We start from the raw sequence: 12434 nt of genomic DNA on the forward strand, positions 1-12434 counted from the left end.
ACATTGCTATGGAAATTTATAATATTTGGAATCAGTAATGGTTAGGTTGTTGTTAGCAAACCCGGAAATATTCCGATTGGTAGTCGTAAACATAAGGGCCGTCATTCAAACGTTTTAGAATTGAGGGTTATGTATTCGATAAACACTCATATGAATAAGACATATGGTATCGTCCAAATTAAGGTAGCACAATACAAAGATTTTTTCACTCCCAATCAGACAACTTTAAACTGATGTAATTCATTTCATCCTTCTTTATATTTTATAAATGAGGTACCAAAAGAAAGAAGAAAGATTAATCTTTCAAATTGTGATAATTTCATTATGACTTAATAATTACATAATTAATTATTATGTAATTAGTCGCTATATTGTGATGTCCACACATGAATGAATTTAACGTCTTTGTTTTTCATAGCATCCCAAAATATTTTATAGATTCTTGTACAACACAGCTTGACCTCCAAAACTGTGTCTCAGATTTCCAAAAACATCAATAGAACAAATTTTATAGCCAATTGAACTTAGTGGTCTCTAATGAATTGATGTTGCAAACTTCATTGAAGATTTATGAGAGAATGAAATACAATAGGGAAAATCTGAGACACAGTTTTGGAGGTCAAACTGTGTTGTGCAAGAATCTATAAATTTTTTTTTAGGATGCTATGAAGAACAAAGAAGCTAAATTCATTCAAGTATGGACATCTCAGAATGGCAACTAATTACATAACAATTAATTATGTAATAATTATGTCATAATGAAATTATCACAATTTGAAAGATTAATCCTTCTTCTTTCTTTTGGTACCTCATTTATAAAATTTAAAGAAAGATGAGTGGAATTACATCAGTTTAAAGATGTCTGATTGGGGATGAAAAATCTTTGTATTGTGCTACCTTAAATGGTATGGTCATAAACCTTAGTATATAAGCTGATGCGCTGTCAGAATAAGGGTCGCTTAATAAATAGTCAAGACGTCTAGAAGAAGCAAGAAGGTATTTATTTCATTTATAAAAGATTAAATAGATGCTGAATACGAATCTATCTGCGTGCCTGAATAAGGTTGCAGGGGAATATTATAAGTGAAACATACGCACCGGGTAACAGGTGCATAGGCGACTGTGCGGTTATAGTGCACAGGTAAACAAGTGCAAAGTAGTGCACAGACGGAACAGGCAGATAGTGCACAGGATAGCGGTGCACACGGATAGCAGCACATAGCTAGAATACAGCAAAGTTTGGGATTGTGCACAGGTTAGCACTGGTTGTTGCTGGACAGATAAAGTCTGTGAAAAAACAGCAACACGTCCCACATATAACTAGTGGTTGAAAGAGGCCAAATTAAGAAGTTAAAGATAAATACTAGTATATAAGAAACGGTGCATCTTCCAATATCCAGGGGTAATCTTTGGTACGATACCCATAAGTCACTACACCGAGTACGTGACAAATGCACGGAAATCGTATTTTTGTTTTTTACATAACTGAACATTAGTACAATTGTTATAACACATCTCCAACAATAATGACAATTTATAGATGTTAGAATTATATAAACAAAATTCATTCATAATATGCAATATTAAGTATATTTGTGAGGGCCCTCATGGGGTTTTTGATTATGTGATTACTTGGCCGTTTTTTTTAATGATTATTTGATTATTAAGCCAAATATTTCATGATTATTTGATTACCTAGGACTGTATTTTTAGTTTATGATTATTTGATTACTAAAGATAAGCAAATATTTAATGATTATGTGATTATATTGGCAAAAAAATGGTGATTATGTGATTACTAGGACCCCCCATGAGGGGCCTCATTTGTTTTTGGTATCTTGAAATACGTTCATAAAAAATTGACTTTTGATTCAAGTATAAGTTCACTTGTTCACTTAATTAAACGAATTATAAGACAATCAAAAACACATCAACGTTAACAAGTGAGTGAGTAAAGAAAGGTATACGTTCGGTAAATGCCAAATTTCCAAACAATGTGGAGGAAGACTCGTGTAGTGTTTGTAACCTTTATTTTTTAATGAACCTTTTCCAATTGCTATAAGAGGAATTCGAAAATAACCGTTATCCCGCTTTCTGCACTTTTTTTCGAATCGTGCGGCCGGAGATAATATTAAGGTGTATTTTGGATTCATTGTCCGCAAAGCAATAATTTTTCCTGTTTATAGTTGCATTATATAGTGAACAGTGTTTTGAATTTTGTAAACTAGTTGAGGCAACACCGATTTAAAAAGGTGTGAATAAACACATTAAAGATACCAGGACTAAAATTTTGTATTTGCACCAGACGAGTGTTTCTCCTACCAAAGACCTATAATTGACGCTTGAATCTAAAAAGGAGTTAAAAAGGCCAAATAAAGAACGAAGTCTTGTCAAATACAGCTAAGGTAATCCATTCATGAGTTATAAAAGCCTTAGCATATAAAAAATTCTAAGTTTTGTTAATACTCAATTTATAATTATGACCATATCAATGAATTGATCATTCTCCCATTTATTTGTATTGTAGTCATGTCATGTAATGTTGTCATTTTAATGTTATATTTAACATTGCCAGTAAAGCGGAAGGTTTGGGACGCCACAAAACCCGGTTCAACCCACAATTTTTACCTTAAAATGTGCTGTAAAAAGTCAGGAAAATGGCCATTGTTATATTATAGTTCATTTCTGATTACATTTTAATGTTGTGTTTCTGTTGTGTCGTAGTTCTCTTATATTTGATGCCATTCTCTCAATTTTAGTTTGTAACCCGGATTTGTTTATAGATTTCGAACAGGTGTATACTACTGTTGCCTTTATTCATGACAACACAGATGTCCAGACTAATGGGTTGGTGATACCCCTGGGGAACTAAAACTCAACCAGCAGTGACGCTCAAATAAAGAAAGAAAGGTAAAAAAGGCCAAATAAAGTACGAAGTTGAGGAGCATTGAGTACAAAAAATTCATTAAAGTTTTGACAATTGAAGCTACGGTGATGTATTCCTGGGTTAGAAAAGCCTTAGTATATCAAAAGTTTTATGTTTTGTAAGCAGTTAATTCATAACTATGACCATATCAATGATCATTCATGACAACACAGAAGTCCAGACTAATGGGCTTGTGATACCCTTGGGGAATTCAAACTCCGCAAGCAGTGGCATCGACCCCGTGATTGTAAATAAAATAGATTCAAGGATTTAAATCTTGTATTTGCACCGGACGCGCGTTTCAGCTACAAAAGACTCGACAGTGACGCTGGAATACAAAAAGATTGAATATAATGGTTGTCAAATTTAGATGTTAAAAATTGTATGCAGAAGACGCTTGACTCTTCCATAACTTGTTGAATTTAAACTACATAGTCGGTGTGCTCTTTGTTTCATGAGAAACAGTAGAAACAAAATATGAAACATGAATGCCTCTTTGATATTCAATAGTGCTTAATTTTGAGAGAAAAGTACAGTTTGAATAGTTATTTGATATTAGTGAATCATATGTAAAAAAAAAAAAAAACAAAAAAAAAACAGAAAATAGAAAGACACAATCTATATTTTGTTAGTGTTAGCATTTCAGTATTCTTTAATTTTTGATTGCAGAAATTGTATTACACGTTACGTACAGACAGCGATTAACAAAATGAAGTTAATTAAGTGCTGTTCATTTTTAAATAATTAATCAACATGTGTATCAATAATTCACTGCCAAAGTTTATAAGCTTTTATAATTTGTTCTCAATTACTGATAAATATTTTCAAGAGAGGAAAAATACTTACCGCTCCTTTGGCTATTAAATTCACGGGTATATAAAGATGAACGATTTCTGTTACATATTCCAGAAAATATTTAAATGGTTTACAGTTGTTTTCTTTTTTAAATTTCTTCACTTTTGATACATCTCCGGTTTTTAACTGTAAAGGAGGCAAAATCAAACCAATTACATATATTTACACAATCATGTTTTTCAAGTTAGCATGATATATTAATACTTAGGGTCATCTTGCATGCCTTCCACGTTATGTAATCAACTTTCAAATTATAGTCTTTATTTTGAATTGATTAAAACTTCCTAACTGTGACTTTGCGATAAGGAACAGCAATGCAAGCGCTGTTTCTTTGCTATTCAGCAGTATGTGTTTTTTTTTCTATTTGATTACAATTTTAGTCGTTTTTTGCAAACGGACTTAATTCTAGGCTTCAACAAAATGTACCCCTTTTTAATCATGGCGAAGAGAACAAGCATGGTGTATCATGGCGGATCTAATACATATATAGTATCGGCAGCTTACCACACATGTGTTGAAGAATAAAGATTGCAAAATAGTTGGTTAGGAATTTAAATTTCTTAATATGTTCACTGTCCTGTACTAAGTCAGGCAGTTGTTATCTAATAGTTCGTTTATATGTATGTTGCATTGTCGTTTGTCATTTGTTGCACTTCTGTGTTCTGTTCGTACGCTGTTTTCCTCTTATAGTTGAAGTGTTTCCCTCGGTTTTAGAAAATAACCCGGATTTGTTTTCTCTCTATCGATTTATGACTTTTGGACAGCGGTATACAACTGTTGCCTTTATTTATCGATATTCAAACACAATAACGCAGTTGAAATATACCTATCAGTCTAAAACATCATTGCCAGTCCATCTTACCACAGCCGTACAGGAAAAAGGTGGAAACCATACACTTATTAAATAATGTCTTTTGTACTTTAAATCTAAAATCTGAATCATTTGTAGATAAATATGATAATGATTACACTCTAAAATCTAACTTAAAATTGATTGTCTTTAAAATGATGTTTTCAACAGACAAGCTTGTATAAGGACTATTTCCATATTTTTTAATTCCAAATGTTTGCGATATTGTGGAAGATTAGGACTAGTAGAAGTTGTCAAATATATTACTCACAGTATAATTTCCAATTCTTTCAAACACTAAGTCTTTGTATTCGTCCATCCACACTTCTGCTACTCTGTATAAATTAGACACTGTTTTTTGCGCTTCTCTTAGTTCATTTTCCCATATAATAGAACTTCTATACGCATGTCCAACATGAGAACATGGCAGCATTTCTATTCCGTCACCACACATAACAGCCTTTCAAAAAATTTAAACGGTCATATAAACCTATAATGGTTTACTTTTATAATTAGTTATCAAAGGTACCAGGATTATAATTTAATACGCCGACGCGCGTTTCGTCAACATAAGACTCACCAGGGACGCTCAGATCAAAATAGTTAAAAAAAGTTTAAGAGCAGTATAAATTGTTACTTGGATGGAGGGTTGTCCATTGGTACTCATACCACATATTCCTATATCTATACAATATTTTTACCTTTTACAACATTTCATAACCCTACCATGATACGGATATGTAACCGCACACTTTATCTTAAGGGGAATACAAATATAAATGCAGCCATGCTAATAATCGAATGAGACGAAGCGAATAAAGTGTAACCGTTGAAATACAGACTCAACAAAACATGAATAGTCAACCTTCCCTCTTTCCAGTTCAATGAATGAGCAGAGTTATACAATACTGGTTAGAAAATACCAATTAACTTCTAGTATATGATGTTCAAGAGGTGGAAGATACAATAGTGGTATAGATATACGAAGATGTGGTATGAGTGACAATGAGTGACTCTCCATTCAAATCACAATTTATAAAAGTTAAATTGAGAATGGAAATGGGGAATGTGCCAAAGAGACAACAACCCGACCATAGAAAAGACAACAGCAAAATATCACCAATAGGTCTTCAATGCAGCGAGAAATTCCCGCACCCGGAGGAGTCCTTCAGCTGGCCCCTAAATAAATATATATACTAGTTCAGTGATAATGAACGCCATACTAAATTCCAAATTATACCCAAGAAACTAAAATCAAAAATAATACAAGACTAACAAAGGCCAGAGGCTCCCAACTTGGAACAGGCGCAAACATGCTGCGAGGTTAAACATGTTTATGATATCTCAACCCTTCCCCTATACCTCTAGCCAATGTAGAAAAGTAAATGCATAACAATACGCACATTACAATTCAGTTCAAAAGAAGTCCTAGTCTGATGCCAGAAGATGTAACAAAAGAAGAAGTCAAAGTACGGTCTTCAACAGGGAGCCTTGTCGCACACCGAAAAGCAAGCAATAAAAGGCCCAAAAATGACTAGTGTAAAACAATTCAAACGGGTTAAACAATGGTCTTATCTGAGTATATAAAAAACAAAAAACGAGACACACTTATGAACCACATCAACAAACGACAACTACTGAACATCAGATTCCTGACTTAGGACAGATGCAAACAATTGCAGCGGGTTTAAACGTTTTGATGGTACCAAACCTTCAACCTTATCTGAAACAATAGTGTAACATCACACCATAGAAAGACACACTATAAAATATCAATTGAAATGGCTTTACTCAATCTATATAAAAGTAACAATTTAAAATAAGAAAAACTAACTTCACGATTAGTCGAATGTAGCGCCACAATAGTATGCACAAATATGCAAACATTTCGAAAAGTAATTAAATATCATTGACTTGAAGACTGTTTAAAAAAGTCTCAACGAAACCGAAAAATAAGTTTAAATATAGTCAAGATATGAATGGCATTCAAGTAATCATTTACTTTCTCAATTCTAATAACCAAAAATGAGAAATCGTTCTAAACTATTCCATATCCAATAAATGAGAATTGACACTTGATTTACTAACAACATTTACATTACACACGCTGCTGCACAGGATGCAAAATGAAATGTTGCTTTAGTTTTGTTTGAGACCAAAGTATTTAAAAATCCAAACCGAATTTGAAAGATAAAAGATTTATAAACAATACAAAAAGTTAATTCAGAGACGGCCGAGCTAGACATCGCGCTTTGCATATGATATATTTCTGATTTTGAAATGATTTACATGCAAGGCCTTACTAAGAGTATAGGGAGAACACATGTTGCACATAGCTGGTGTCATTTATTCCTTCACTAGCAATTTCATGTTACCTGTTTTTATACTAAGTCCTAAAGTAAGAATTTAAACCTGCTTTTAAAAAAATGCAGTATGACGAAACACAAATTACACCGATCTGGTGATTTTAATTCTTTATGTCAAATCGCTAATTTGACTGTTAAATATTGTCATTAAATAGTGATGGTTAAAATGGTAAGATAGATGTTTAAAATCTGAATATTAAAAAGTAGAATTTAAAAATTGAATAATACATGATAAAAAATGAATGTTGAATATTGTAATGAATGTTTAATCTTGAAAAGTAAATGAAAATCGATTGTTGTTTATCGGAAAACTGAACATTGTTAGCATATACTATAGTTATCAAAGGTACCAAGCTTATATTTGATACGCCAGACGCACGTTTCATCTACAATCAGTAACGCTCAGATCAAAATAGGTAGAAGCCAAACACGTACAAAGTTGAAGAGAATTGATGACCAAAAAATCTAAAAAGTTGTGCCAAATACGGCTAAGGTATTTATGACTGTGACAAAAAAAAATCCTTAGTATTTCGAATAACTAAAAAATATATTTAGAAAAAAAAAAAAGCAAAATTGCCATGCTTAATGTCGAAATCGATGTTTGAATTTAAAAAAAATAATATATTGCACATTGAATTTTGAATATTACAATCTAATATTGAATGTTTTTGATCAAATGTTGAAAATAAGAATATCAAATGTTGAAAGTTGAATATTGCATTTAAAATGTTTAAAATCTTGATAAAAACAAAAACAAATTAACCAAATGTTGTTCGATTCAATGTAATGTTAAATATTTAGCAACAAATGTTATTATTAAGCAACAAATATTATTATTAAGCAACAAATGTTATTATCAAGCAACACATGTTACTATTAAGCAACACATGTTGAACATTGAAATGGAATATAAATACTAAATATTTTGATTCGAAAGTTGTAAATTTAACTCTAATGTTGGCAGAAAATATTTCAATTTTGATTATTGAATATTATACATTTATTTCCCGTGCATGAGGGAGATATGAAGATTTGGTCACTCAAGAATATTTATATTTCACAAGGGCTTTGCCCGAGGGAAATATGATTTTCGAGGGTGAGTAAATCTTCATATCTCTCGAACACAAAGGGAAATGAATGTTTTATTCCACTGTCCATATGCTGAACATAACATATTAGTTTACATACATTTTTTCTTAATTCGCTTGTCTTTGTTACTAAATACGACATACACATTAATAAACAGTACGGATCTTTTTTGTTTTAAATTCTAAATTGGTATAAGAATGATTGTTTGCTATCGCTTTTAAAAAAATAAGAATTTCAAAACGTTATGTACATTAACCGCGCGTAACGTTGCGCGATGTATTCCCGACACTTCAGAGGGGAATATGAAGATTTGTTCAATGACACATGGTATAGTCTCAACCAATCAAATAGTGTTTAAACTATCAATATGTATAAACAGTGGAATAATAAACAAAGTTGATATTCATTTTGCTTAAATAATTTGATTTTGCATAAATGCATAGAAAAATTGCTAGCATTCTATCAAATATTTATCCACTATTTGCAAAAGTATCTGCATCTATTTTTCGTCCACAAATTTTGGTCGTCATGGATGTAATCGGACAAGATGAACTAAAAAATACATTTTTTTGAAATGTCAATTTTGATAAAAATTGAACAGTTTTTTAAGTCTTTATATGTTTTGAATTATGTAGACATTAATTAAATACAATGTTCTATTTCTAATATCTTAAAGGTATACAGTTATACCAGATGCAGATATTTCAACATTCAGTTCGCACTACTATCTACTCCGCCTTTGGATAAACGTTTAGGAAATTTGTTTAAATGCTCAACTTTTTTAACTATATACAATCATTGCCTTCCAATTTTCCACTCGAGCGTTCATGATACGTTAATACAGACGGACTCCAGGTTTGGTTGATTAAATTGTTTGAGCCTGGTATTGCCTGTAACTTAACCATGGAAACAATTTTTGAAACCACGAAGCTTTAGCATGCCCCAAACATAAATCACCTTCAGTTTGGTAAAACCTTTTGATGGTTCTTGTTATAGTAATTTTCAGTTTCAAACTGTCATCTTTGATCATCAGTTTATGGCATTTTGTTTATTCAGTTCAAATTCTAAGTTATAAGTAAAACACTATGTTTATTTACCTTAAACATTGTGTCCCAGAAATCGCCTCCCCATACTTGCATTCCTGTGTCGAAACCTCCAAGTTGTCGAAAAAAAGCTGTGTTTAACACAAAAGCGTTTGCCTGATGACCTGCTATCCTGTACAAAAAAAAAAAAAAAAACCGGTATGATAAGTTTCACTGAAAGACTTTTATATATTCATTTGCGTGTAAGTAAGAATCAACTACATATGCATAGCCTGATTGTTTTTTTATACGTCAGTGTTATTTTGCTTTGGTTAAGTTATATTCATTAAGCTTTTTCAGATCCATGGAATTTGTTATAATATCGGGTTCTAGGCATAAATTTGCATTAAATCTAATCAGGATACTATAATAATTATGTATGTTCGAAATGCATTATCATCATCATCATCATCATCGTTATCATCATCATCATCATCATCATCATCATCATCATCATCATCATCATCATCATCATCATCATCATCATCATCATCATCATCATCATCATCATCATCATCATCATCATCATCATCATCATCATCATCATCATCATCATCATCATCATCATCATCATCATCATCATCATCATCATCATCATCATCATCATCATCATCATCATCATCATCATCATATTATTATTATTATTATTATTATTATTATTATTATTATTATTATTATTATTATTATTATTATTATTATTATTATTACCTCATTGGTTTTGTCCGCTGCAAGGATTTAATATACTCCTTCTTGTATGGTGAGTATCTTTGATTCAAATAGAAGTCGAAAGACATCGATAATACCCCCTTTTTGGGGTTATAGAAGTAGTCAGGCGAATGTATAAAGTAAAAAAAATTGTTAGGATATATGTTTCCAATCACTGGTATAACCAGCATTTTTGGTTTTTCTTTCAGTCTTTGAAGTAAAGGTTGTAGCCATCCTTAAATGAAATAAAAAAGACATGACTATTTAAATACAATACAAAAGGAATGTCATTAAATCACAAAGAAATTGTGACATCTTATAAAAAGACATTTTATCAAACATTTTCCTAATAAAAACTTTACTTAAAATTTATTTTCAAAACTGAAAACAAGAGTGCATACAAAAAATAACAGGTAATTGAAGACATTCCTTGACGACACCTACAATACAGGAGATATACATATACATGTCTTTACTTATAAAAGAGACCTTTCTCCACTAGAGATCAAATGATGTCAAAGTTAACAAGGCAATGGTTATTATTTTAGTAGTAATAAAAATCTGAAAAGTAGGGATTGCCGGCAATATTTTTTTAGGCATTCTAAAATCAAAAGATTCAGAAGATCTGACAAAAATTCCAAAACATGACAAGCGAACATCTTTAAGTTACTGTGTACCCGATGATCATGCATTCTTTTCCACTTGTTAATCAATATCAAGTTCCCATTTCCTCGATTGTGGTATCCCACGATGCAACTTTCACTGAAGTCAACTTTACATTTGTCATTTCAGGACCTTTATAGCTGACTATGCGGTATGGGATTTGCTCATTGATGAAGGCCGCCGTACGGTGAGCTAACGTTGTTAATTTCATTGTCATTTGTTCTCTTGTGGAGAATTGTCTCATTGGCAATCATACCAAATTCTCTTTTTTATATTTCCATGAGAAACATAACAAGTGCTACTAGTGGTAACTGATTAGCCTTCCAGGACACAAAAGTTCTCTCCCTTTTTCACTAAGTAAAGTATTGCTCAATCGTTAGTTATTCTATTAAATCTTTTTGTTTAATGTTTTTCTTTTTGATGGGTATTTGATTTACCTTAATGTTTTTAAAATTTTGTCGATTGGCCAACGATATGTCAATAAAGCGCAATTACCATTGCAATTAATAGTTGGGTTCTCGTTCATGACGCATAGCACACAAAAATTGATGCTAGAGCTTCCTTGTATATTCATTATTTAAAACGTCAAAGACATAAAAAGTTTGTTTTGCCCAGTTTGTGAACACCTATTATGTCTGAAAATGTATAATGCAAACTTTCGTAGTTCGAAGTACAGAAACTTAAAACTATACCACAACTTAGTTTGATAGAAAAAATATTCCAACATCGAATATTTCTTATATAGTAGAATGGCACTGAAATAGACTAATGTGTTTCATATCTACTATACTTGCCTTCTGAAACTTCACTGTGCGAATCAAGACATGCAAAATGCTTGGATTTAACCTGGTCCAATGCCGTCTGTTTTGCAACAAAAAGACCCATACTGGTTGGAAGCCTAATTATCCGCACTTTAGAAAGGTACGAAATATAAACGTCCAGTTTGTACTTCAAATAATCTAAAAGCAGATATTGATTCAAGTTATTGTCGGTTTTGGTGAAGAAATAAATATTTATTAAAAAAAACAAAACGACGAATAGATTAGACAGGATTACTGCTAGTTACAATCTTAAAAACGTTTAAGAACCTGCGATCATCTCCAGTTTTTGACTAAAAAAGAAAAAGACAAACAGACACAAATAGCACACAATACACAACATAGAAAACTGAAGACTAAGCAACACGAACCCCATCAATAACTGGGGCTGAGCCCAGGTGCTCCGAAACGGTTAGCAGATCCTGCTACATATGTTGTACCCGTCATGTTGCTCATGTTATTACAAACCCGGTAAAGTGTTACGAATCTTTCATAGTTTATTTGATGTAACAATCACTGAAGTTAGCATTGACCTTGAACCATTTGCCAGAAACTGCAGGTACTCTCAGATATGTACTTGTTTTTGCTGTTGTTGTTGTAACGGATGTATAAACACTTATTTACGTCAACTCTGTTTTTGACCGACCGTACAAGGGCTGTATAGCCGTTCAATGTCGTTAAAAACTTCCATCGACGACTTTTTTTGTCAAATGATTATCTGCTTTGTATCAATCTGATGACTTTTGCCCTTTTCACTGAATTTTAGGATGTTTTCAGATGTTGCGCTGTTATATGCCTGTTGAAGTTTAGAGGAGGGCTAGCACATTCAAACATCTAATGATGTTTACCGTTAGTTTTTTCAATTTAAATTGTGTCACATATTTCATATTGGGACCGTCTCATACCACACCTCCCTATGTGTTCTATCAGATTACGTACCTTCGGTAGATCCATCATCGACTAATATCAACTCATCTATCAAAGATTCTGGAGTATGGTCTAGGACACTGTGTACTGTTCGTAACAATGTACTCCATGCCTCGTTCCGGAAGGCTATTATTACTGTACAAGAATCAAGGT

The sequence above is a fragment of the Mytilus galloprovincialis genome, chromosome 10 (assembly GCF_965363235.1).
Source record: "Mytilus galloprovincialis chromosome 10, xbMytGall1.hap1.1, whole genome shotgun sequence".
NCBI lineage: Eukaryota > Metazoa > Mollusca > Bivalvia > Mytilida > Mytilidae > Mytilus > Mytilus galloprovincialis.